Source organism: Macaca fascicularis, chromosome 16 (assembly GCF_037993035.2).
Source record: "Macaca fascicularis isolate 582-1 chromosome 16, T2T-MFA8v1.1".
NCBI lineage: Eukaryota > Metazoa > Chordata > Mammalia > Primates > Cercopithecidae > Macaca > Macaca fascicularis.
In genome coordinates, this window is record NC_088390.1 from 71,006,723 (window position 1) to 71,032,520 (window position 25,798).

General features: G+C 44.3%; 1 long non-coding RNA gene across 1 annotated transcript; it reads right to left on the reverse strand.

The window, feature by feature from the left end:
* Positions 1 to 721: 721 nt before the first annotated feature.
* Positions 722 to 22,956, reverse strand: LOC141408842 (uncharacterized). Its single transcript, XR_012426023.1, has 4 exons — positions 22,714 to 22,956; positions 4,848 to 4,920; positions 3,230 to 3,339; positions 722 to 803 (listed from the first exon to the last, which is right to left on the reverse strand). It is a non-coding gene; the product is annotated as an uncharacterized lncRNA (long non-coding RNA).
* Positions 22,957 to 25,798: the final 2,842 nt, after the last annotated feature.

Sequence of the window (25,798 nt, forward strand, 5' to 3'; positions counted from 1 at the left end):
TTACTCCTAAAAATTATAAGACTCCACTATGGAGCTTTTACTTAAATAATAATAACTAATATTTATTGAGTGCTTACATACTTCTCACATTTCCTTTAATCCTATGAGTCAGTTACTGTTATTACTCTCCTTTTACAAGAGAGAAACAAGACTCTCAGAGAGGTTAGTACTCTTGCCCACGATCCCACAGCTGAAGTGGTGATGCTGACTGCCTGCCTTCAGCCCTGAGCCCTAATTCCTCACACAGGATCCCTAGAAGAAAAACATTTCACAGCTGGGTGCGGTGGCTCACACCTGTAATCCCAGCACTTTGAGAGGCCAAGGCAGGTGGACTGCCTGAGGTCAGCAGTTTGAGACTAGCCTGGCTAACATGATCAAACCCCATCTCCACTAAAAATACAAAAAATTATCTGAGCATGGTGGTGCACACCTGTAATCCCAGCTACTCGGGAGGCTGAAGCAGGAGAATTGCTTGAACCCAGAAGGCAGAGGCGAGCTGAGATCCCGCTACTGCACTCAAGCCTGGGTGACAGAGTGAGACTCTGTCTCAAAAAAAAAAAAAAAGAAAAGAAAAGAAAAGGAAAGAAAAGAAAAGAAAAAAGGAAACATTTCAGGACTTCTTGAAATGCTCCACAATAGAAAAATCTTTGGTCTAGAACAAAGATGGAAGGGATCAAAGTCTGAAACAGTTGAAATACACTGAATGTAACATATGTATTCACCAAGGTTATTCAAGGATGTAATCCTTCACCTTGTTCTATACAACTGTCTTCATGTTTCCTGTTTCTTTACAGCTTCATTACCTGATTAAACAAAATTAAAATAAATAGATACATAAAAATCAAAAAGGTAGCCAAGTTGGGGTATGAGAATATGCACAGGATATGATGCTTCTAGACAGAAATGAGATTCATGTGATTTAGGACCATGTCAAGAGCCTGTGTAAACATTCCTAATACCCAGAATGTGAGAACACATCTGGGCCTGCGGATGGATACCTCCCAAATGTCAAGGACATGCTTTAATTAGAGCTTTTTTAAAATGGACCAGTTGCAGCCAGCACTATGGCTTGTGACTATAATCCCAGCATTTTGGGAAGCTGAGGTGGGAGGATCACTTGAGCCCAGGAGTTCGAGACCCTCCTGGACAACATAGTGAGACCCCCTATCTCTACATAAATTTTGTGTTTTAATTAGCCAGGCCTGGGGGTACATGCCTGTGGTCCTAGCTACTCAGGAGGCTGAGGTGGGAGGATTGCTTGAGTTGGGAGGTGGAGGCTACTGTGAGCCATGTTTGGGCCATGGCACTCCATCCTGAGTGACAGAGCGAGACCCTGTCTCAAAAACAAAACAAACAAATAAACAAAAGCCAGAAACCTTGGTAGTGATGGTATACTGTAGTTTTGCAAAATGTTACCATTAGGGGAAACTAGTACATATCTCTGTATTATTTACTGCAAATGCATGCAAATGTGCTATTATCTCAATAAAAATATTTCTATTTAAAAAATAAGGCCGGGTGCCATGGCTCACACCTGTAATCTCAGCACTTTGGGAGGCTGAGGCAGAAGGATCACTTGAGGTCAGGAGTTGGAGACCAACCTTGCCAACATGGTGAAACCTTGTCTCTACTAAAAATGCAAAAATTAGCCAGGCATGGTGGCACGTGCCTGTGGTCCCAGCTACTCAGGAGGCTGAGGCAGGAGAATCGCTTGAACCCGGAAGGCGGAGGTTGCAATGAGTCGAGATCGTGCCACAGCACTCCAGCCTGGGCGACAGAGCGAGACTCAGTCTCAAAACGAAAAAAAAAAAAAAAAAAAAAAAAAAAAAAAAAAAAACCTTGAATTTTCACATTGCTCTTTAGAATGTGGAAGGAACTTGGAAATTTTCTCTGAGGGTAAGAGAGAGCAAATATGCTCCCAAAAAGGGGAAATTCTAAACGGAAAACAAACAGGGACATTTTCCACCTAGAAAAGATCTTGTATATTCAGGGAGGTAAAGGGGATTTCTGCAAATTATTGTGAGATGCATTGACAAGCCTCAACTCCTAAATGAAATGTTTTTCTCCCAGGTCGTTTCAAGGCCAGTTTCCCCAGAAAACTACCCTTAGATGAACCTCTCTAAGAGACAGATGGGCAAGTAGGAAGTGCTCTTAGCTCCCTCTCTCCCATCCCCCATAGGATAAGGCCTACAGAGGAATCCCTTAGGTCAACTCGCAGAGAAAGACCCTGAGGCCCTGAGGTTGGCCATTTGTCTTGTCTGTGTGGCCAGCAAGGGGACTGCTGGGCCTGGCAGTGTCTCAGGACTTCCTGGCCAGGGAGCTTCCTTTGTTGTCTCTGGAGTCCCCCCTTGCCCCGTGTCCTTGAGTCTAGGACCTGGCACAGGTACAAGTGATGCCATGCCCAGGGTGCTCTAATCCAGGCACTGGCCTCTAAGGAATGGTTACTGAGGGCCGGACCAAGTCCAGCAGAGCCAGCTCTCACCAGGCCTGTGCAGTGCGTGAGCATATGCGATGGGAGGACATATGCAGTGAGTGGGTATATGCAGTGGGTGGGCATATGCACTGGATGGGCATGTGTAGTGAGTGGGTATATGTGGTGAATGGGCATATGCAGTGGGTGGGCATATGCAGTGAGTAGGTATATGCAGTGAGTAGGTATATGCAGTGGATGGGTATATGCAGTGGATAGGCATGTGTAATGGGCAGGAATATGCAATGGGTAGGCATATGCAGGGGTTGGGTATATGCAGTGGATAGGCACATGTACTGGGTGGGCATATGTCATGGGTGGGCAAGTGCAGCAAGTGGGTATATGCAGTGGGTAGGCATGTGCAGTGGTGGGTATATGCAGTGGGTGGGCATATGCAATGGGTGGACATATGTGATGTGTAGGCATATGCAGTGAGTGGGTATATGCAGTGGGTAGGCATATGCAGTAAGTGGGTATATGCAGTGGGTGGGCATATGCAATGGGTGGGCGTATGTCATGGGTGGCATATGCAGGGCTGGGCACCTGCCGCAAGTGGGCTGTCACAGGAGACTGCTCACACTAAGAGACTCTGAGTTTCAGTTTTCTGCCGCCTAACATGATGCTATCTGCCACTGACTGTAAACCCATTTTTAACCCCCAGCTAGGGAAGCTGAAGGAAGAGGAACAGCAGGGCCACCAGCTCAGCCCGGTGGCTGCATTGTTCTCCCCTGACATTGTTCTCAGGCCGGCTCTGCTTACCCAGAAGGCCCTCGTGAGCCCTGGGGAATCCGATGAGATTGTTTTTCCCAAGACCGGGCTCTTCAGGTGTGAGCTGCAGTTCTTGGGCCACGTAGGTTACTGTGGCATTTCTGCAGCAGGAAAGAGGAAGGAACTTCTGATCTGTGCGGCAACGGCCATCAACAATGTGCACCCCCACCAGCCGGCAGCGCGAAGAGGAAAGGAGCTCAGTTTCCATAGTGATAAATCACCAGGAAGGGAGCCCGGAGGGAGCCGGCAATCAGACTGCTCCCTTCCCCTGGCTCCCTGCAAACGCATTCCCAACACCAGAGTCGGTTAGCGGCCTGGCGCCTCTCCAGACTGAGCCCCCAGAACCGCAGGCAGAGGAAGACAGAAGGGACTCTGCCAGATGGAAAACAAGTTCCCAGCTCCTCTTCAATGCGTCAGTAAAGCATGGAAGCCCAAGCAAATGCATCGGGGCCCAGGGCTGTGCCACAACTGGGTGGCCACACGCCACATGCGAAGCTCTCGATGCATGCCACCTACATGATTCCATTCCGTTCTCTTATATTACGCCCTCCACACGACTGTGTTCTATTAAATGAGCCCACAGCATAGGTGCTATTAGCCCTTTTATCACAGAAGAAGAAACAGGCCTTGCGAGGGAGAGAGATGCACCAGAGACAATTCACCAAGTTAACAATAGCTCCTGAAGGTCTCAATGCTCTCTTTTGAGATTCTTTCTCCTGCCAAAATCAGACCATTTTCCCCAAAAAAAACATTTGAGTTTTTTTGAAATGCTCTGGGAAGTCACTTATCCCAAACCTCATCAGCCACTCTTTATGCAGGCCACGGTCTCTTGCCTGTAACCCTTGCACATGCTGTTCCTTCTGCTTGAAATACTGTTCCCTGCTTCCTTGGTCAGCTTGTTTCATCCCTCCTTCCCAGTAGCTCAGATGCCTTGCTTTCTGGGCTCCCACAGAACTTACACCATATTGTGAAGCAACACAGAGTAATAGTAGGAGAAAAGGCTCTTCTAGGCCCAGACTAGCTGTGTGACCTCAGGGGATTTGCTTAACCTCTCTGAGCCTTGATTTCTTCATAGGCAAGATGGAGAGAATGCGAGCATCTGCCTCACAGTGTGTCTGTGAGGACTGGACATTAACATATGTAAAGCACTTAGAAAATGCTTGCCTGTGGTTAATGCTCTAGAAACATTAGTCACTAAAGAATTAAGTTCTTAAAGCAAGAGCCATCCTTCATGGATATCTCTAGATCTAAAGGTTTAGGACCTACTAGGTGTGGAGCAAATGTCACTCTGGATTCATGGGAGACTATTTTCCAGCTACCATTTAGGCAACAGGCACGGTGCTAGGCACCTTGACTCATAATATTTAATCTAGTTAAGGCATTCCAGGACTGGTCCCAGGTAGCCAAGGACCAGCATTTTGTCAGTGTAGCCTGCAGCATTCTTGAATGGCCCCTCTGATCGCGTGATATCCCCTCCAGACTTCCTGCCCTGCCCAGGCCTGAAAACAGTCCCCACACTCAGTGACAGGTGAGGAGGCCCTCAGCCTTGCCACAACAGGGGTTACCCATGTGGTCTGTAAACACCAAGAGATTTAAATAATGGACATACCTGTATCCCAGGGGCCACTCAGACGGCAAAAGACAAACCCCACCTTGGGCAGCCACTCTCCTCCATGGTTTCGCTTGAAAAAATGAAATGAAACTCTTCATACAAATACTCGGGTTTTAAACAAAGTTATGTAACAGCCAAGTCTCTCCACTTAAAAATACAGTCTTCTCCAAATCTATAGAGACAGGATGCCGACCAGAGGTTGCCTGGGACTTGGAGAGGGATTGGAGGACGATTGCCAGTGGGCTAGAGGGAACTTTTGGGGGTGAAGAAAATGTGCTCAGCTGGATTGTGGTGATGCTTGTACAACTCTGTCTTCACAAATTGTAGGGTTCCCGAATGTAGCCAATAAAAATACAGGATGCCTAGTTAAATTTCAGATATGCAACAAATATTATTTTTAATATAAGTATGTCTCAGATGGGACATGCTTGCATATTGCATGGGATATACTTACACTAAGAAGGCATTTGCTGGGCCGGGCGCAGTGGCTCACGCCTGTAATCCCAACACTTTGGGAGGCTGAGGCGGTTAGATCACCTGAGGTCAGGAGTTCGAGACCAGCCTGTCCATCATGGAGACACCCCATCTCTACTAAAAATACAAAATTAGCTGGGCGCGGTGGCACATGCCTGTAATCCCAGCTACTTGGGAGGCTGAGGCAGGAGAATTGCTTGAACCCGGGAGACAGATGTTGCAGTGGGCCGAGATCGCGCCATTGCACTGCACTCCAGCCTAGGTAACGAGAGCAAAACTCCATCTCAAAAAAAAAAAAAGAAAGAAAGAAAAAAGAAATCATTTGCTGTCACTTTTTTTTTTTTGAGTCAGAGTCTCACTCTGTTGCCCATGCTGGAATGCAGTGGCGCGATCTCGGCTCACTGCAGCCTCCGCCTCCCTGGTTCAAGCAATTCTCCTGCCTCAGTCTCCCAAGTAGTTGGAATTACAGGTACACAACACAACACCCAGCTAATTTTTGTATTTTTAGTAGGGGCGGGGTTTCACCACTTTGGCCAGGCTGGTCTTGAACTCCTGACCTCAAGTGATCTGCCTGCCTAGGCCTCCCAAAGTGCTGGGATTACAGGCGTGAGCCACTGCGCCCGGCCGATAGGAAATACATTCTAAACAGTCACGTTAGCTTTGTCTTCCCGGTGCCTACAGCCTGCAGAGGGCAAGACTCAAGGTCAGAAACATCACAGGACAGGCTGGGCACGGTGGCTCACGCCTGTAATCCCTGCACTTTGGGAGGCTGAGGCGGGCGGACCACCTGAGGTCAGGAGTTTGAGACCAGCCTGACCAACACGAAAAACCCTGTCTCTACCAAAAATACAAAATTAGCCAGGCGTGGTGGCACACGCCTGTAATCCCAGCTACTTGGGAGGCTGAGGCAGGAGAATTGCTTGAACCCAGGAGGCAGAGGTTGCAGTGAGCCGCGATTGCACCATTGCAGTCCAGCCTGGGTGACAGAGTAAGACTCCATCTCAAAACAAACAAGAACAACAAAAAGAAAGAAACACCACAGGACAAACCGGAGAGCTGGGAGTAGTCCTCTCCTTGTTGGATGCTCCAAATACTAAAAATCACCCACCTACTCTGTTTTTCTGCCCAGAAATTAGAGAAATATACAGACTCTCATTGGCTGAGTGGCCACTAAATGCTCTGTGCAGGCTAGATGAGGGGCTACAAAAATGAGTACAACACTTCCCTGCCCCTAAGGAGATGAATTACAAACCCACGACACACTCACCTCCCAACACAGTCATTCAAAGCAAGAGAGAAAGATGTCTCGGCCGGGCGCGGTGGCTCAAGCCTGTAATCCCAGCACTTTGGGAGGCCGAGACGGGCGGATCACGAGGTCAGGAGATCGAGACCATCCTGGCTAACACAGTGAAACCCCGTCTCTACTAAAAAATACAAAAAAATAGCCGGGCGAGGTGGCGGGCGCCTTTGGTCCCAGCTACTCGGGAGGCTGAGGCAGGAGAATGGCGTGAACCCGGGACGCGGAGCTTGCAGTGAGCTGAGATCCGGCCACTGCACTCCAGCCTGGGCGACAGAGCCAGACTCCGTCTCAAAAAAAAAAAAAAAAAAAAAAAAAAGAAAGATGTCTCATTTTTCCCTTCTATGGGAGAGAAACTTCTTTGACCCTGTCCAATAAAACTAACATTCACATATATGTGGCGTTTGCTTTCAGAATTGCATTTTGTAATTAGTAAGAGAACACCACCTTTTTAGAATTAGCACAGTTCCACTTGTCCATAGTCAACACAAAGCTACTTGCTAGTAGATCTGACTCTCAGCTATCCAGATACGAAATTCTGACCAACTGGCAAAATTATAATAACTCATTCTTTAAATTCATCCCATCGGAGATGGAGTCTTGGAGACTGAATCAAATGTGCTGTTGGTGTAATTCAACTTTTTTCTTTGTGAATACTATTGTCCCTCGATATCCATGGGGGATTGTACCAGGACCCCCACAGATACCAAAATCTCAGGACGCTCAAGTCTTTTCTGTAAAATGGCATAGTGTTAGCATATAACCTAGATACACCCTTCTGTGTATTTAAAATCATCTCTAGATTACTTATGGCCAACTCTGGGTGTACTGCCTATGAGTTAGCTCTGCTCCATAAGGAGCAGTAAAAAAAAAAAATCATCTCTAGATTACTTATAAAACCACATAAGATGCTACACATCATTTAGTTTGCAACAGATTCAACATAGTACTCAGCACGTGGAAAATTCAAGTTTCAATTTTTGAAATGATGGAATTTTTTTCTGAATATTTTTGATCCGCAGTTGGTTGAATCCATGAATCTGGAACCCATGGATATAGACAGCTGTATCTGCAAAGGGGCTCTTTTTTTTTTTGAATAAGGAAGACTCAATCACATTCCACTCTATTCCTTCCACTTCCATGGTGCCATTCCAGTACTAGAGGATTTCACAAAAACTGCCCCATACCGTGGAGGCTTCAGCAACTGTAAACTTATAAGCCCAAGAATCCCATTGCTTAGCTCATCAATGATATGACCATGGTGATTTGGGCATTTCAAGCAGGAAGGAGAAGCATTCTCTCTCTCTCTCTTTTTTTTTTTTTTTAGACAGAGTCTTGCTCTGTCATCTAGGCTGGAGTGCAGTGGCGTGATCTCAGGCCACTGCAACCTCCACCTCCCGGGTTCAAGTAATTTTCCTGCCTCAGCCTGCTGAGTAGCTGGGATTACAGGCACCTGCCACCACACCTGGCTTATTTTTGTGTTTTTAGTAGAGACGGGGTTTTACCATGTTGGCCAGGCTGGTCTCAAACTCCTGACCTCAAGTGATCCACCCACCTTGGCCTCCCAAAGTGCTGGGATTACAGGCGTGAGTCACTGCGCCCAGCAGGGATGGAGTTTTATCATCCTAGCAAGGTTGTCCCTTATCTACTGAGGACTTTAATTAATCAAATATACATATAAATACAGATAGAAAAATCATTGACTACTTAGTCAATGCTATTTTGGATAAAATATTCCCAATAATGAGATTTATAAAATACAAATAATGAAGGGGCCAGGAGTGGTGGCTCATGCCTATAATCACAACACTTTGGGAGGCAGAGGCAGGAGGATCACATGAGCCCAGGAGTTTGAGACCAGCCTGGGCAGCATAGTGAGACTCCATCACTAAAACAAACAAACAACAAAACAAAACAAAACAAAATTAACTGGGCTTGGTGGTGCATGCCTATAGTCCCAGCTATTAGGGAGGCTGAGTTGGGAGGATGAGGCTCTGGAGTTCAAGGCTGTAGTGAGCCATGGTTGTGCCACTGCACTCTAGCCTGAGCAACAGAGTGAGACCCTGCCTTAAAACATAAAATAAATAAATACATAATAAAAATAATGGAGGGGTTGTTGATGGTGAAAAGGTAGGACTGCCAGCCTGCTCAGAATTATGGAACATTTTAAAGCAGCCGAAAACATTTTTCTCTGTGATAATCAAGGTATCAGGGGTGAATTTCTGCAGGACTTTTAACAAGCACCTCATTTGGTTTACCCTCTATAGGCTTGAAATAGTAGGGTATTTCTGAAGGGAACTTCGACTTGTTTCTTGTTTGTTTTTTTGCTTGTTTGTTTGTCTTGCTTGTTTGTTTGTTTGAGACAGGGTCTTGCTCTGTAGCCCAGGCTAGAGTGCAGTGGTGTGATCTCGGCTCACTGTAACCGCCATCTCCCAGACTCAGGTGATCCTCCCACCTCAGCCTCCTGAGTAGCTGAGACTACAGGTGCGCACCACCACACCTGGCTAATATTTTGTATTTATGTAGAGACAAGGTCTCACTGTATTGCTCAGGCTAGTCTTGAATTCCTGGGCTCACACGATCCTCCCACACTGGCCTCCTAAAGTGCTGGGATTACAGGAGTGAGCCGCTGTGCCTGGCCTCAACTTTTTTTTTTCTTTAATTTCAAGTGACTCAAAAGAAAAACAAGGAAAAAATAAAGTGTTAAGGCATAAGCAGTTAATGGCCAGTTCCTGCCCCCTTTCGAAATTACAGACACTTGACAATGACGCCATCTAGTGGAATATTAGCAAGTCAGACGTAAACTCATCTATTTGTAATTTATCAGTCGCAGCTTCTCCTAAATGCTTTTCTTTTCTTTCTTTCTTTCTTTCTTTATTTATTTATTTTTATTTTTATTTTTTTTTGAGACGGAGCAACCTCTACCTCCTGGTTTCAAGTGATTCTCGTGCTTCAACCTCCTGAGTAGCTGGGATTACAGGTGTGCACCACTATGCCTGGCTAATTTTTTGTAGTTTTAGTAGGGACGGGGTTTTACCATGTTGCCCAGGCTGGTCTCAAACTCCCGGCCTCAAGTCTATCCACCCGCCTTGGCTTCCCAAAGTGCTGGGATTACAGGTGAGAGCCACTGCACCTGGCCACCCTAAACACTTTTAAAATAGTTTTGGACACTCTCATTGCTTATTTCACTTTTACATTGTTATTTCTAATACAGACATACTATTGATGTTAAAAAGTATATAAAATGTGTAATACAGAAATAGTACATTGAAAATATATAAAATAGGCCAGGTATGGTGTCTCATGCCTGGAATCCCAGCACTCTGGGAGGCCAAGGAGGAAGGGTCACTTGAGTTCAGGAGACCGGCCTGCGCAACATGGCAATACCTTGTCTCCACAAATAAAAAAAATTAGCCAGGTGTGATGAAGCATGCCTGCAGTCCCAGCTACTGGGGAGGCTGAGGCAGCAGGATCACTTGAGCCCCAGAGGTCGAGGCTGCAGTGCTCACTGCAAGTTTTTTTGCCCAAAATAACTTGAGTTTCAGCCCAAACGCCATTCCCATTGAGTAGTAAGCAACTTTGAGCAAATATCTCAGCTTCTCCCTCTGTAAATTCCAACAGTAAGGCTCTTCTAGCACTATGTACAAACAAGTATTTCAGCCTTCCTACAAAGAGACAGACTACCTTTATAGTTACAGTTTCTTTTCTTTTCTTTTTTTTTTTTAGATGGGGTCTTGTTCTGTTGCCCAGGCTGCAGTGCAGTGGTGTGATCACGACTCACTACAGCCTTGAGCTCCCGGGCTCAGGCACTCCTCCTGCCTCAGCCTCCCCAGTAGCTGGGAGCACAAGCACGCCCCACCACATCTGACTAGTTTTTAAATTATTTGTAGAGATGAGGTCTTGCCATGTTGACCAGGCTGGGTTTTTTCGTGTTTGAAATAGAACACGTCACAGGGTCATCATGAGGATGGAGTCAGCTGGCCATCTAATGAACTGACGTTTAACCAGGAGTACTCAGTAAGTGCTAGATTCTTCTCTTTGGAACATGAAAGACCAGAGGAGAGCCCAGCAAACTCACAGAAGCAGGAAAGACCATTCACAGGATGTTGTTCCTGGGTGCTGATGCCCCACAATTGGGAGGTCACCAGTCCACTCCTGGGATGGCCACCAAAACTCACTTATTCACAGCTGTGGACTGTCAGAGCAAGAATCAGGAGAAATAGATGGGTTTCGTTTGACCTGCTAATCTTCCACTAGATGGCGTCATTGTCAAGTGTCTGTAATTTCAAATGAGCTAGGCAAGGAACTGATTGCCCATTAACTGTTTATGCCTTAACACTTTATTTGTATTTGTCCTTGTTTTTCTTTTGAGTCACTTGAAATTAAAGAAAAAAATGTTGAGGCCAGGCACAGCGGCTTACTCCTGTAATCCCAGCACTTTGGGAGGCCAGTGTGAGAGGATCACGTGAGCCCAGGAATTCAAGACTAGCCTGAGCAATACAGTGAGACCTGTCTCTACGTAAATACAAAAAATTAGCCAGGTGTGGTGGTGCGCACCTGTAGTCTCAGCTACTCAGGAGGGTGAGGTGGGAGGATCACCTGAGCCTGGGAGATGGAGGTTACAGTGAGCCGAGATCACACCATTGCACTCTAGCCTGGGCTACAGAGCAAGACCCCGTCTCAAACAAACAAACGAGCAAAACAAACAAACAAGAAACAAGTTCACCCAGGTCAGCTGGTGTAGTCTTCCCAGAATCCTCAGCAACCCCTTCCCTGAGGGAGATCTGGGAGTCTCCTGGCATCACTTTGGGACCCAGGGAGTACAGCATTCTCCCAGGTGGCAGCCCAGGCCATTCTGGATACAAGACAGCAAAACAGCAAGACAGAGTCACCAGAGCCTCTACTAGTTCCCTGCCCCTACAAGGAATCCCAAAGCCTCCCTTCTTTCCTTGTGCTCAGCCTGTGGTAAACACCCAGATTTTCTGGAATCATCTTCTCTCCATTAACAAAATCTTGACAAATCATCTCTTAGGATAGGTCACTTCTGCAGGCAGCTAAGGGCCTACCCAGATCCTTACTGACTTTGGTTCAGCTAGGCATGGTGGTGCATGCCTGTAATCCCAGCACTTTAGGAGGCCGAGGCGGGTGGATCCCCTGAGGTCAGAAGTTTGAGAACAGCCTAGCCAACATGGCGAAACCCCGCTCTACTAAAAATACAAAAATTAGCTGGGCATGGTGGTGCATGCCTGTAATCCCAGCTACTAGGGGGGCTGACGTAAGAGGATAGCTTGAGCCTGGGAGACAGAGGTTGCAGTGAGCTGAGACTGTGCCACTGCACTCTAACCTGGGCAACAGAGCGAGACTCCATCTCAAAACACACACACACACACACACACACACACACACACACACACTCCATGGTTAAGTCATAATCTTAGTTAAGTCTTACTTGTTTCACCTGGGAGGTTACCTTTGGTAAAGTCCGAAAGCCAGGAATATCAGCTGTTTGTCCTGGCTAGAGTGGTAATAAGAGATTTGGTTAAAAGTCAGGCTCTGCTCTGTTTTGCATTGTGTTACCTGATTTTTTTTTTTTTTTTTTTTTTTTTACTTTTAGGGTATCAGAAATTACATTATGAGAGAGCTTTTAGCCTTAATGTGTAATAGCTAGGTAGGAAATATACTTCAAGAGATGGCTAATGGCAGTTATGGGGGAATACTCGGTTCTTTGCATGTTTGGATCAGAGAACCATGCTCTTGACCACCTAGAAGGTATGGAAACATATCTATCCCCTCACCCCCTGAGAGATAAGACTCCTATAAGGGATAGCCGGATTCCCTTTATTTAGGGATCCAAGCCTGCTTATTAGTCCCTGGAAACTGCATACTTTCCTCGCCCTGTTCCTTAAAAGGCTCCACCCTAAAGCCAGTAATTAACTTAAGTCCTTTTTTTTTGTTTTGAGACAGAGTCTTGCTCTGTCGCCCAGGCTGGAGTGCAATGGCACGATTTCGGCTCACTGCAACCTCTGCCTCCCAGCCTCAAGTGATTCTCCTGCCTCAGCCTCCAGAGTAGTACAGGTGTGTGCCACCACATCTGGCTAACTTTTGTATTTTTACAAAATTAGAGATAGGGTTTTGACATGTTGGCCAGGCTGGTTTCAAATTCTTGACCTCAGGTGATCTGCCCACCTCAACCTCCCAAAATGCTGGGATTACAGGCGTGAGCCACCGCACCCAGCCTTAACTTACGACTTTAAAGAACTCTCCATGTGTAAGATTTTCCTGGCCATCTTGAAACCGCCTTTGCAAAATGACTGAGACAGTGAAAAAAATCTAAATTAATCAACTCCATTTATTTTGCTTCTAACCTCCAAGCTGTCCTTGTCCATTCCTGGACGGGCTGAACTAACTTTGGGAGAAACTTAGTTTATAGTTTAAAATAAAGACAAGCTGGGTGCGGTGGTGGCTGGGTGAGGTGGCTCAGGCCTGTAATCCCAGCACTTTGGGAGGCTGAATCAAGTGGATCACCTGAGGTTAGGAGTTTGAGACCAGCCTGACCAATATGGTGAAACCCTGTCTCTACTAAAAATACAAAACTTAGATGGGTGTAATGATGGGCACCTGTAGGCCCAGCTACTCGGGAGGCTGACACAAGACAATTGCTTGAACCTGGGAGGTGGAGGTTGCAGTGAACTGAGATCCCACCACTGCACTCCAGCCTGGGCAACAGAGTGAAGGCCCCATCTCAAAAACAAACAAACAGAGGCATTAACAGCCCTTTCCCAAAGCAGACCTCTTTCTTACCTGGGGACTAGATTGCCTTTGTAGGACTAACATTAGCCACAAGATTAGAAATTATGGTTTAAGAGTCATGCAACTGGAAGCTGCAAGATTCTGATCCTCCCTAAACTGCTGCTAAGATCAGTGCCTGAGATATTTTGCAGACCCTGCTCTTGATGGATCAGCTGGCACCACCCAGGTGGATAAACTGACTCATCTGATCTTGTGGTCTCCACCCAGGAACTCAGTTCAAGAAGACAACTTCTACTCCCTGCGGATTTCATTCCTGACCAATCAGTACTCCTGGCTTCCTGGCTTCCCCCCACCCACCAAGTTGCCCTTAAAAACTCTGCTCCCTGAATGCTTGGGGAGACTGATTTGAGTAACAATAAAACTCCAGTCTCCTGCAAAGCCGGCCCTGTGTGAATTGCTCTTTCTCTATTGCAATTCTCCTCTCTTAATAAATCAGTCTGTCTAGCCAGTGGGCAAGGTGAACCCATTGAGCTGTTACAGTCTCTTTTTTTTTTTTTTTTTTTGAGACGAGTCTTGCTCTGTTGCCCAGGCTGGAGTTCAGTGGCGCGATCTCGGCTCACTGCAAGCTCCACATCCTGGGTTCACCCCATTCTCCTGCCTCAGCCTCCTGAGTAGCTGGGACTACAGGCGCCTGCCACCACGCCTGGCTAACTTTTTGTATTTTTTTTTTTTTAATAGAGATGGGGTTTCACCATGTTAGCCAGGATGGTCTCCATCTCCTGACCTCGTGATCTGCCTGCCTCAGCCTCCCAAAGTGCTGGGATTACAGGTATGAGCCGCCGCGCCTAGCCGAGCTGTTGCAGTCTTAACTGCAGTTATTCACACCCTTTTCCTTGGTTTGAGTAAAATATAGATTTGTTATTGGAAAGGGGTCTCAATCTAGACCTCAAGAGAGGGTTCGTGGATCTCATACGAGGTAATTCAAGGTGAGTCCACAGAGTAAAGTGAAAGCAAGTTTTTATTAGAAAAGTAAAGAAACAAAACAATGGCTACTCCATAGGCAGAGCAGCCCCCAAGGCTGCTGGTTGGTTATTTTTGGATATTTCTTAAATATATGCTAAACAAAGGATGGATTATTCATGAGCTTTCTGGGAAAGGGGCAAGGAATTCCTGGAACTGATGATTTCTCTTCCTTATGGACCGTATAGGTCAACTTCCAGACATTGCCATGCCATTTGTAAGCTCTCATGGCACTGGTGGGAATGTCTTTTAGCATGCTAATGTATTATAATTAGCATATAATGAGCAGCAAGGACAGCCAGAGGCAACTTTCCTTGCCATCTTGATTTTGGTGGGTTTTGGCAGCTTCTTACTGCATCCTGTTTTATCAGCTGGGTCTTTGTGACCTGTATCTTGTGCTGATCTTTTGTCCTGTGACTAAGAATGTCTAATCTGGGAGTGCAGCCAAGCAGGTCTCAGCCTCATTCTACATAGCCCCTATTCAAGAGGGAGTTGCTCTGGTTCGAATGCCTCTGAAACATTTGCTAAATGCTTTTTTTTTTTTTTGAGACGGAGTTTCTTGTTGCCCAGGCTGGAGTACAATGGCACAATCTCGGCTCACTGCAACCTCCACCTCCCGAATTCAAGCGATTCTCCTGCCTCAGCCTCCCAAGTAGCTAGAATTACAGGCATGCACCACCACGCCCGGCTAATTTTTTGTATTTTCAGTAGAGATGAGGTTTCTCCACGTTGGTCAGGCTGATCTCAAACTCCCGACCTCAGGTGATCCGCCCACCTTGGCCTCCCAAAGTGCTGGGATTACAAGCGTGAGCTAACGCGCCCAGCCTTGCTAAATGCTTTAATATCGGCCGGGCGCGGTGGCTCAAGCCTGTAATCCCAGCACTTTGGGAGGCCGAGACGGGCGGATCACGAGGTCAGGAGATCGAAACCATCCTGGCTAACACGGTGAAACCCCGTCTCTATTAAGAAATACAAAAAACTAGCCGGGCGAGGTGGCGGGCGCCTGTAGTCCCAGCTACTCGGGAGGCTGAGGCCGGAGAATGGCGTGAACCCGGGAGGCGGAGCTTGCAGTGAGCTGAGATCCGGCCACTGCACTCCAGCCTGGGCGACAGAGCGAGACTCCGTCTCAAAAAAAAAAAAAAAAAAAAAAAAAAAAAAAAAAATGCTTTAATATCATAAACTGCTTTAACTTTTTCTTTTTCTTTTTTTTGAGACTGGAGTCTCGCTCTGTCACCCAGGCTGGAGTGCAGTGGCTCGATCTCGGCTCACTGCAGCCTCCACTTCCTGGGTTCAAGCGATTCTCCTGCCTCAGCCTCCCAAGTAGCTGGAACTACAGGTATGTGCCACTACGCCTGGCTAATTTTTGTATTTTTTTAGTAAACTCAGGGTTTCACCATGTTGGCCAGGACGTTTCTTTAATTTGATAATTGTTCAACTTACCTGCTTTGGAGCCATTCGATTCTAAATAAGCCCTATTAGTTTCTAGACAATGCCTAACCTCCTAGGAATGCAGCCCAGCAGGTCTCAGCCTCACTTTACCCAGCTTCTACTCAAGATGGAGTCATTCTTGTTCCAATGCCTCTGACACACTCCCTCTCCCTTTTACAAGGGGACTTTTCATCCTAAGTGTTGTAGAGCGATGAGGATCCATCCTCTGTAATTTCTTTAGGAGAAATACGGGTGATGGCATTCCTGCATAACTATTAGGTTATCTTATATTCAGGATAGAGAGGAGCTTAATCAGAGAGCGTCGGTATGGTCAGGGCCATTCATAACTCTGAGTTCTGACAAAAGGTGATATTTAGAAGATTAATAAGTGTTCAATTTAAGAAATTATCCAAAGTAAACTAAATAAGGAGGCTTTCCATCAATTAGACAACTGTGTTGGAACCAAGCTGATATGGAGTGGCTAGCTAATTCCATCTGCGCCCAGAATTAGATATTGATCCAGATTTTTATGTTACTCATTCCTCTCTTTTTCTGAGCGGCAGCCAGAAATCGCTGGTTGGTTCACAGGAATAAGCAGGGTCAGTTTAAATTGCAGAAAAAACTAAGAAGATTTTTTGGCTTTTGATTAGTTCAGTCTATGCAGTTAGTTCCTGTTTTGCTGAATGCTTATAGACTCATTAGTTTTCCAACAGAGTCTTGGAAGTTCTTTCCTCTCCATTTTAACGGCACACTTTCCAAAGTTATCATAAACTTGCATTTAAGAGTACTTGTCAGAGTTCTATAGCTGATTATAAACCACCTTTTGAAGAGGATCAAAACAAGATAATTGTCTGTAGATGATGTGAAAGGAAAATAAATCTTGGGACTCTGAAATCACTAAGCAAAATGGAAAAGTCACGCTGGGAACTGCATCAGGCAAACCTGCCTCCCATTTTTAAATAAGATAGCTATAAAGATTTAAAAAAAAAAAAAAAAGCCATCTACCTCCCTTACAATTTGCCTACAAGTAAATTCCTTGGGGGTCTCAAGATCTTTACCTTAGAACCGTTCTGTTGAATTTCACCCTGGCAGTGTAAATTGATAGCTTATTTTCACAGGTGCAGGACAAAGAATAGAACTCAGTCATCCCTCTGCTCACCTGAGACAAATGCATATCTGATTGCTTCCTCTGCCCTACTGTTTACATTATCATATGTAAAAATGCAGATTCACTGAGTCAGACAATGGCATAAGTAACTATTCATCTACTCCCCTGCCTTATGTAAACTGTGTATTCAGTGAAAGGCTCAGCAAAGACTCAGAAAGATGCAACCATTTGTCTCTTATCTACCCAGACATTTTAAAAATTTCCTCCTCTTCCCCCAATATCCATCCTTCCCCTTTTAAATATTGAAGCCCTCAAAATCTTCGGAGAATGGCACAGTCTCCTGGGCACATGTCCTTAACCTTGAAAATAAACTTTCTAAATTGATTGAGACCTGTCTCAGATACTTTTAGTTAACAATGACAAAAAGTCTTAGGGCAGCCACGGTTAAAGACACAATTGACTAGAAATTTTGGTTATTTCTGTGGCATGCAACAATTTTACATAACAGTTATGATTACTGATAGCATACTGATAACACGTCATGTCAGAATTACAGGAGGTTCCCATAATTTTGGAGCATAAAATCAACAACACATTCATACAAATAAAATCCAAAGAAAGCCAAACACTGTTTTATATTTGACAATGCTTCCTGTGTGATTTTAGTATACCAAATAGGCCAAACATTTCATTTTGAACTTATGGAACTTAACATCTAAAATGATTAATCAGGTCAGAAAAAGACATCATTTAGAATTTGATTTTGGAAAGTTTGTCAAATATCAAAGATTTAAAACACTTGATATTATAAAATAAAATCCCAGGTCACCAAAAGTCATTTATTTAGTCAAATTGATAACTCAAAGGTTTTTATTTGTTTTGTTTGTTTGTTTTTTTTGAGACGGAGTCTTGCTCTATCACCCAGGCTGGAGCGCAGTGGCACGATCTCGGCTCACTGCAAGCTCCACCTCCTGGGTTCACGCCATTCTCCTGCCTCAGCCTCCCCAGTAGCTGGGACTACAGGCGCCCGCCACCTCGCCCGGCTAGTTTTTTGTATTTTTAGTAAAGACAGGGTTTCACCATGTTAGCCAGGATGGTCTCGATCTCCTGACCTTGTGATCCACCCACCGCGGCCTCCCAAAGTGCTGGGATTACAGGCGTGAGCCACTGTCCCCGGCCTCAAAGGTTTTTAAAAGGCAAAAAACCTTTACTCATTCATAGCAGGAAAACAGCTTTCCAAACAATGTCTCTTTTTCCTCCCTTCTTTTTCCTGTAACAAAATTTAAAAGCGAACAAAAATCTTTCATTGTCTTTTAATATTATGTGAAAATGTTGTTCAAGAAAGAAAGCCAAATTTCACTTTTGCATTAATGTACTATTAATGTCAAACCCAATTCTTAATAAAACCTTACAGACAAATCTATACAATCTCAATGATTCACCATCAGGTAAGATTCTCATAAACCTTTTACAAGATTTTTGCTTTCTCTCTTTTTTTTTTAAAAAAAGAACAGATCAATGTTCCAAGGAAAACTGTTGTGCTTTTATTTCAGTGTTTCATTTATTGAAAAAACTGAATAATACCCCCTTTAACTTTAGCCAATATGTTCACACATAGAATTTCTTTTATGAGATTAACCTTTCACAACCGTCTACAACTTGCTCAAACCTCAGCTTTATCCTATTTAAATTTTACAGTCCTTTTTTTTTTTTTTTCCTCCGTTTTTCTTTTTGAGACAGAATTGCTTCGTTGCCCAGGCTGGAGTGCAGTGGTATGATCTAGGCTCACTGCAAACTCTGTATCCTGGATTCAAGAGATTTTCGTGCCTTAGCCTCGCGAGTAGCTGGGATTATAGGCCTGCACCACCACGCTTGGCTAAGTTTTGTATTTTTAGTAGAGACATGGTTTTGCCATATTGCCCAGTCTGGTCTTGAACTCCTGGACTCAAATGGTCAAGTAACCTGCCTCAGCCTCTCAAAGTGTTGGGATGTATAGGTGTGAGCCACTGCGCCCAGCCAAAACAATCTTTTAACCCTCCAAACCAGGCCAAAAAATCCACATTCCCATGCCTTCGTGTAATCTTTTACCAAAAACATTGTACTTTTCTTACACACCTTGTATGCATATGTCCCAGTGTTAAGTCTTAGCAACTTTTATTTTTGGTGAAAAACTTGGCAAGTACCAGGTGTGGAGCCTAGGACAGTAGGCAGTAGTGCAGATAAGGTCTAACTCTTTCCAGCATGGCTAAGGGGCATGGCTACCCTCACATATCCCCAGGCCTTCCCTAGACTCTAATGGTTCCAAAAGTCATAGAAGCAGTTTGTGTAGTTTAGTATACACAATATCTGACCTGCCTAACTTAGACCAAATGTTTAAATTTTGAAGACATTTTTTGTTTTACCAATAATCTTTAAAACTATCTATCTCCCAAAGATTATTTAAGTCATGTGAACTAAAAGGCATTAAAGATTCTACTTTTCTGAGAAATACTTAAGTGCTTATTTTTCTTTAAACAAATTAACTAGAGATCTTTTATATAAACATTATACACACAACACATATAAATACGCACACAGAAGAAGAGCTTTTTTTTTTTTTTTTTTTTTTTTTTTAAGACGGGTCTCTAGGCTGGAGTGTAGTACCATGATCTTGGCTCACTACAGCCTCAACCTCCCAGGATCAAGCAGTTCTCGTACCTCAGCTTCCCGAGTAGCTGGGATTACAGGCACCCGCCACCAGGCCCGGCTAATTGTATTTTTAGTAGAGATGGGGTTTTACCATGTTGCCCAGGCTGGTCTCGAACTCCTGTCCTCAGGCGATCCACCCCTCTCAGCCTCCCAAAGTGCTGGGATTGTAGGCGTGAGCCACTTGGCCCAGTTTTTAAGTTTCTTAACTGGATTACTAGCTTCAGGTTGGAGCCCTTTGAGGAACAGGGTCAGGAAAGCATGCAACTTCCAAGAAGATGACTCTGATCCAAACATGGAAAGAGCCGAGTATCCCCCATTGCTGCCATTAGCCATCCCTAAACGTATATTTCCCACCAAGTTATTACATACCAATACTAAAAGCTCTCTCATAATGCAAAGTCATTTCTGATACCCCCAAAAGTCAAAAACATCAAGTAATGCAATGCACAACAGAGCAGAGCCTTAGATCTTGAGAGGGATCTCTCCGCTTTCAACTTCTGGGATTCCATAAGGAAAACAGGTTTTTCCCAAAACGGGGTCTGTCTCAGGCTCTTAGAAATTATCTCAGGTCCTCTCATGTGGGCATCAAGAGTGACAAGAAGACAAAATGGGGGAAAACGATTCAGTTGACTGAGAAGAAAAAACTTTTTTTAAAGAAATACTTGATTTAAGAAGAGAAAGAAACTGTAAAGGCCTTTTAAATAGATGCATAGCTTTGGCTGAGCGAGGTGGCTCAGGCCTGTAATCCCAGCACTCTGGGAGCTGGAGGCAGGTGGATCACTTGAGGTCAGGAGTTCGAGACCAACCTGGTCAACACAGTGAAACCCCGTCTCTACTAAAAATACAAAAATCAGCCGGGCATGGTGGCAGATGCCTGTAATCCCAGCTGAGGCAGGAGAATTGCTTGAATCCAAGAGGTAGAGGTTGCAGTGAGCAGAGATCTTGCCACTACACTCCAGTCTAGGCAACAGAGGGAGATGTCATCTCAAATAATAAGTAGATAGATAGATAGATAGATGGATGGATGGATAGATAGATAGATAGATAGATAGATAGACAGACAGACAGACAGACAGACAGATGCATAGCTTGAATATCCACTTTTAATTAAGCTGAGTTTTAACCAAGTCTCTTATTACCAGACTCTAGCCAGGACAAACAAACAGTATTTCTGGCTTTTGAACTTTACCAACGGTAATCTCCTAGGTGAAACCAATGAGACTTAACTAAAGTTATGACTTAATCATGGGCATAGGAGGTATTTTCAAAGAGGTGGTGAGCGTTTTTTATAAGATCTGGAATCTCCAAAGGTAGCTCTAAGAAAGGAAAATTCAAGACTGGAAATCTGATGGGCCAGCTTGAATAGTGGGCTTATAGGGGTCCCAAGTCCACATTCTATCCTGTGGTACCCCTCTCTTCATGACGGAGCAACACAGAAAGACAAATTCATGACACAAGGTACACCAGATTCACTACAGCCTAAGACTAGCCTCACAAATAATTTTTCCTATTAATCAAAACCTTGCAGAGGAAACAGTATTTTTTTTAACCATTTATTCAACCAGTTTGCACACAGAGAGAGGCCAGAAGCTTGACTGGTAAGAATTTTTTTTTTTTTTTTTTTTTTTAAGACAGGGTATCTCTCTGTCACCTAGGCTGGGGTGCAGTGGCAAGATCTCTGCCCACTGCAACCTCCACCTCCCTAGTTCAAGTGATCCTTCCACCTCAGCCCTCCAAATAGCTGGGACTACAGGCGTGTACCACCACACCCAACTAATTTTTGTAGTTCTTTTTGTAGAGATGGGGGTTTCACTATGTTGCCCAGGCTGGTCTCAAACTCCCAATCTCAGGTGATCCTCCCACCTCAGCCTCCCAAAGTGCTGGGATTACAGGTGTGAGTCACTGCACCTGGTCTCTGACTGGTAAGAAATCCTTCCCCTTTTGCCAGTATGCCAAGTTTCTCGGTTCCCTTTCTCTGTGTGACTTTGGTGGCCCTGCTTGCTGTGCCATAGCTATGGGGGCCAAGCCACGTGACAAAAGAAAATCATCTTTTTCTGTTTCACGGAACCATAAGCAAAAGCCTCTCAATTTTGCAAGATGCTGCCCAAGAGGCTGCATGGAGAAATCAAATTAACATTTTTCATTCTGGCTGGAGCAAAATACATGTGACAAAACATAGACACTAGCCACCCCGCTGAGCACCCAATATCAACCTGGCAAGGCTCAAACTTGCCCCTGTTGGCCCCTGTCATCTTTGATCTACTCAAAGTGGGGTGGAAGGATCTCCAAACCAGGAGTTTCAACATGTGGTCTCTGAGCAAGACAGAAGAGTGGTCAGTCACCCTGTGTGACAGAAAAGATAGAAAAGGGAAAGGAAAGGAAGACAGAGAGAGGAAAGTGGAAGGAGTAAAGCATTGCCTGTGGCAGAGAAGGGGAGATGAGAAGCACCGGGAAGCCATAGAAAGACCCACCATCAAAGCAACACTGAAACAAAAGTTCAGGTGACTGCTTGTCAGTAACGAAGGGATCTTTTCCAGGAGTCCCATCAGATCTCAATTTTCCCCTTTGATGGAGGGAAAAAACCCCGCAGTCATCAGCAAAGAACGCAAGGTGGATTAATCCAAAGAGAATAGCTTTTAGCATCCCATAGTGCCAAATCCTTTTTTTTTTTTTGAGACAGTCTCGTTCTGTTGCCCAGGCTGGAGTACAGTAGCACTATCTCGGCTCACTGCAACCTCCATCCCCCAGGTTCAAGTGATTCTCCTACCTCAGCCTCCTCAGTAGCTAGGATTACAGGTGCACACCACCACGCCTGGCTAATGTTTGTATTTTTAGTAGAGACGGGGTTTCACGATGTTGGCTAGGCTGGTCTCGAACTCCTGACCTCAAGTGATCTACCTGCCTCAGCCTCCCAAAGTGCTGGGATTACAGACATAAGCCACTGTGCCTGGCCACTAGATCCATTTTTAACTAAGAGGGGCCTTACTGAGGGGGACCTCTAACCCCCTATGTCTTGGGGGGGAATCTAACCCTTTGAAGTTGGGCTTCTAACCCAAATTTTTGTCCCTTAATCGGGATAAAATGTACCCGCTACTTACCCAAAGTCGGTCAATTAGTGCTGCACAGATGATTATCCTTTGGGCCAAGGGTCTCTCTGGTAATGTCTTTTTTGGTTTGCCAGGAAGATGTTCCTGGAAAAGGGTCCCGATACAGACCCCAAGAGAGGGTTCTTGGATTTCACACAAGCAAGAATTCAGGATGTGTCCACAGAGTACAGTGAAGACACGTTTATTAGAGAAGTAAAGAAACAGAAGAATGGTTACTCAAGAGGCATAGCAGCCCCGAGCGCTGCTGTTGGCTGTTTTTCTGGTTATGTCCTGATCGTATGCTAAACAACGGGTGGATTATTCATGAGTTTTCTGGGAAGGGGAAGGAAATCTTGAAACTGAGGCAGTCCATATAACTTTCAGACGTTGCCATGGTATTGTAAATTATCATGGCACTGGTGGGAGTGTCTTTTAGCATGCTAATCCATTATAATTAGCATATAATGAGCAATGAAGACATTCCAGAGGTCACTTGTCATCTCGGTTTTGGCATGTTTTGACTGGTTTCTTTTTTTTTTTTTTTTTTTTTTTTTGAGACAGAGTCTCGCTCTGTCGCCCAGGCTGGAGTGCAGTGGCCGGATCTCAGCTCACTGCAAGCTCCGCCTCCCGGGTTCCCGCCATTCTCCTGCCTCAGCCTCCCAAGTAGCTGGGACTACAGGCGCCCACCACCTCGCCCGGCTAGTTTTTTTTTGTAGTTTTAGTAGAGACGGGGTTTCACTGTGTTCGCCAGGATGGTCTCGATCTCCTGACCTCGTTATCCACCCGTCTCGGCCTCCCAAAGTGCTGGGATTACAGGCTTGAGCCACCGCGCCCGGCCTGACTGGTTTCTTTATTGCATCCTGTTTTATCACTTGAGTCTTTGTGACCTATATCTTGTGCTGATCTCCTGTTCTGTGACTAAGAATGCCTAACCTGGGAATGCAATTCAGAAGGTCTTAGCCTCATTTTACCCAGCTCCTATTCAAAAGAATAGTTGCTCTGGTTGCAGCACCTCTGACACATTTGCTAAATGGTTTAATGTCATAAATGGCTTCTTTAATGTGATAATTGTTCAACTTACCTGCTTTGGAGCAAAGGGCTGAGGAAGTGGAGTTAGCTATGCCCCCTAGCTATGCTGAGAAGAGTCAGACCTTATCTGTATTTCTTAGCTGGTGTTCTAGACTCCACACCTGGTACATAAATAAAATCTCTTACTTGCCAGGTTTTTCACCAAGAATAAAAGTAACTAAGAGGTAATATTGTAACATATGTAATTGAGAGTACTGGAGAAACAGTTTTACATGCAAAGTATGTAAGGAAAGTAGAATGTGTTTTTGGTAAAGAAGATATGGGAATGTAGGTTTTTTGGCCTAATTTAGAGAGTTAAAGGATTGTTTTAAATTCGACAGGATAAAGCTAAAGTTTTGAGTAAGTTGTGAAAGGTTTGTGAAAGATTAATCTTATAAAACAAATTCTATGTGTGAACATATTGCCTAAGTTAAAGGGGTATTATTCAGTTTTTCCATAAATTGAACATTGAAATAAAACCACAACAGGGTTTTCTTAGGGCATTGATTTGATCCTTTTTTTTTTTTTTTTTTGACACAGAGTCTCACTCTGTTGCCCAGGCTGGAATACAGTGGTGCAATCTGGGCTCACTACAACCTCCATCTCCCAGGTTCAAGCGATTCTCATGCCTCAGCCTCCCAAGTAGCTGGGATTACAAGTGTGTACCACTATGCCTGGCTAATTTTTGTATTTTTAGTAGAGATGGGGTTTCACCATGTTGGCCAGGCTGGTCTCAAACTCCTGACCTCAAGTGATCCGCCCAGCTCAGTCTCCCAAAGTGCTGGGATTACAGGCATGAGTCATCATGCCTGGCTAATTTGATCCTTAACAGAAAATTGTAAAGGGCTATAAAAGGTTTATGAGAATCTTACCTTATGGTCAAACTAATTAAAATTAAATAAATTTGTCTACAGCTTCTATTAGGAATTGGGTTTGACATTAATAGTACACTAATGCAAAGGTGAAATTTGGCTTTCTCTCTTGAACAAAATTTTCACGTAATATTAAAAGATAATGAAAGATTTTTGCTTGCCTTTTGAATAAACTACAGGAAAAAGAAAGGAAATTAAAAAGACTTTTTTTTGGAAAGCTACATCTTCCTCTATCAGTGAGTAAAGGTTTTTGTCTTTTAAAAATCTTTGAGTTATGATTTTGGCTAAATAAATGACTTATGTTGATCTAGGATTTTATTTTATAATATCAGTATTTTAAATCTTTGATATTTGATAAACTTTCCAAAATCAAATTTTAAATTATGTCTTTTTCTGACCTGATTAATCCTTTTAGATATTAAGTCCTGTAAAATCCAAAAATGGCATATTTGGACCAGGTGCAGTGGCTCATGCCTGTAATCCTAGCATTTTGGGAGGCCGAGGCCAGTGGATCACTTCAGGCCTGTAGTTTGAGACAAGCCTGGCCAACATGGCAAGACCCCATCTCTACTAAAAATACAAAAATTAGCCAGTCATGGTGGTGTGTGCTTATAGTCCCAGATACTCAGGAGGCTGAGGCACAAGAATCACTTGAACATGGGAGGTGAAGACTGCAGTGAGCCGAGATTATGTACTGCATTCCAGCCTGGTGGACAGAGTGAGACTACGTCACTGCATTCCAGCCTGGGGGACAGAGTGAGACTGTCTCAAAAAAAAAAAAAAAAGAAAAAAGAAAACAGATTTGACCTATGTGGTATATTAAAATCATACTGGAAGCACTGTCAAATATGAAATGGTGTTTGGCTTTCTTTGGGATTTATCTGTATAAGTATGTTATTGATACATAGTACAAAATTATGGGAAACTCCTATAGTTCTGATATGAGTTAGTGTAAGTTATCAGTAATAATTATAATTTTTATGTAAAATTGTTGTATACCACAGAAGTGACCAAATTTCCTTGTCAATTGTGTCTTTGAATATGGCTCCCCTAAGACCTTTTGTCATCCACAGACAATTGTTGTCTTGTTTTGATCCTGTTCAAAAGATGTTTTATAATTAGCTATAGGACTCTGATTCTTAAATCCAGGTCTCTGC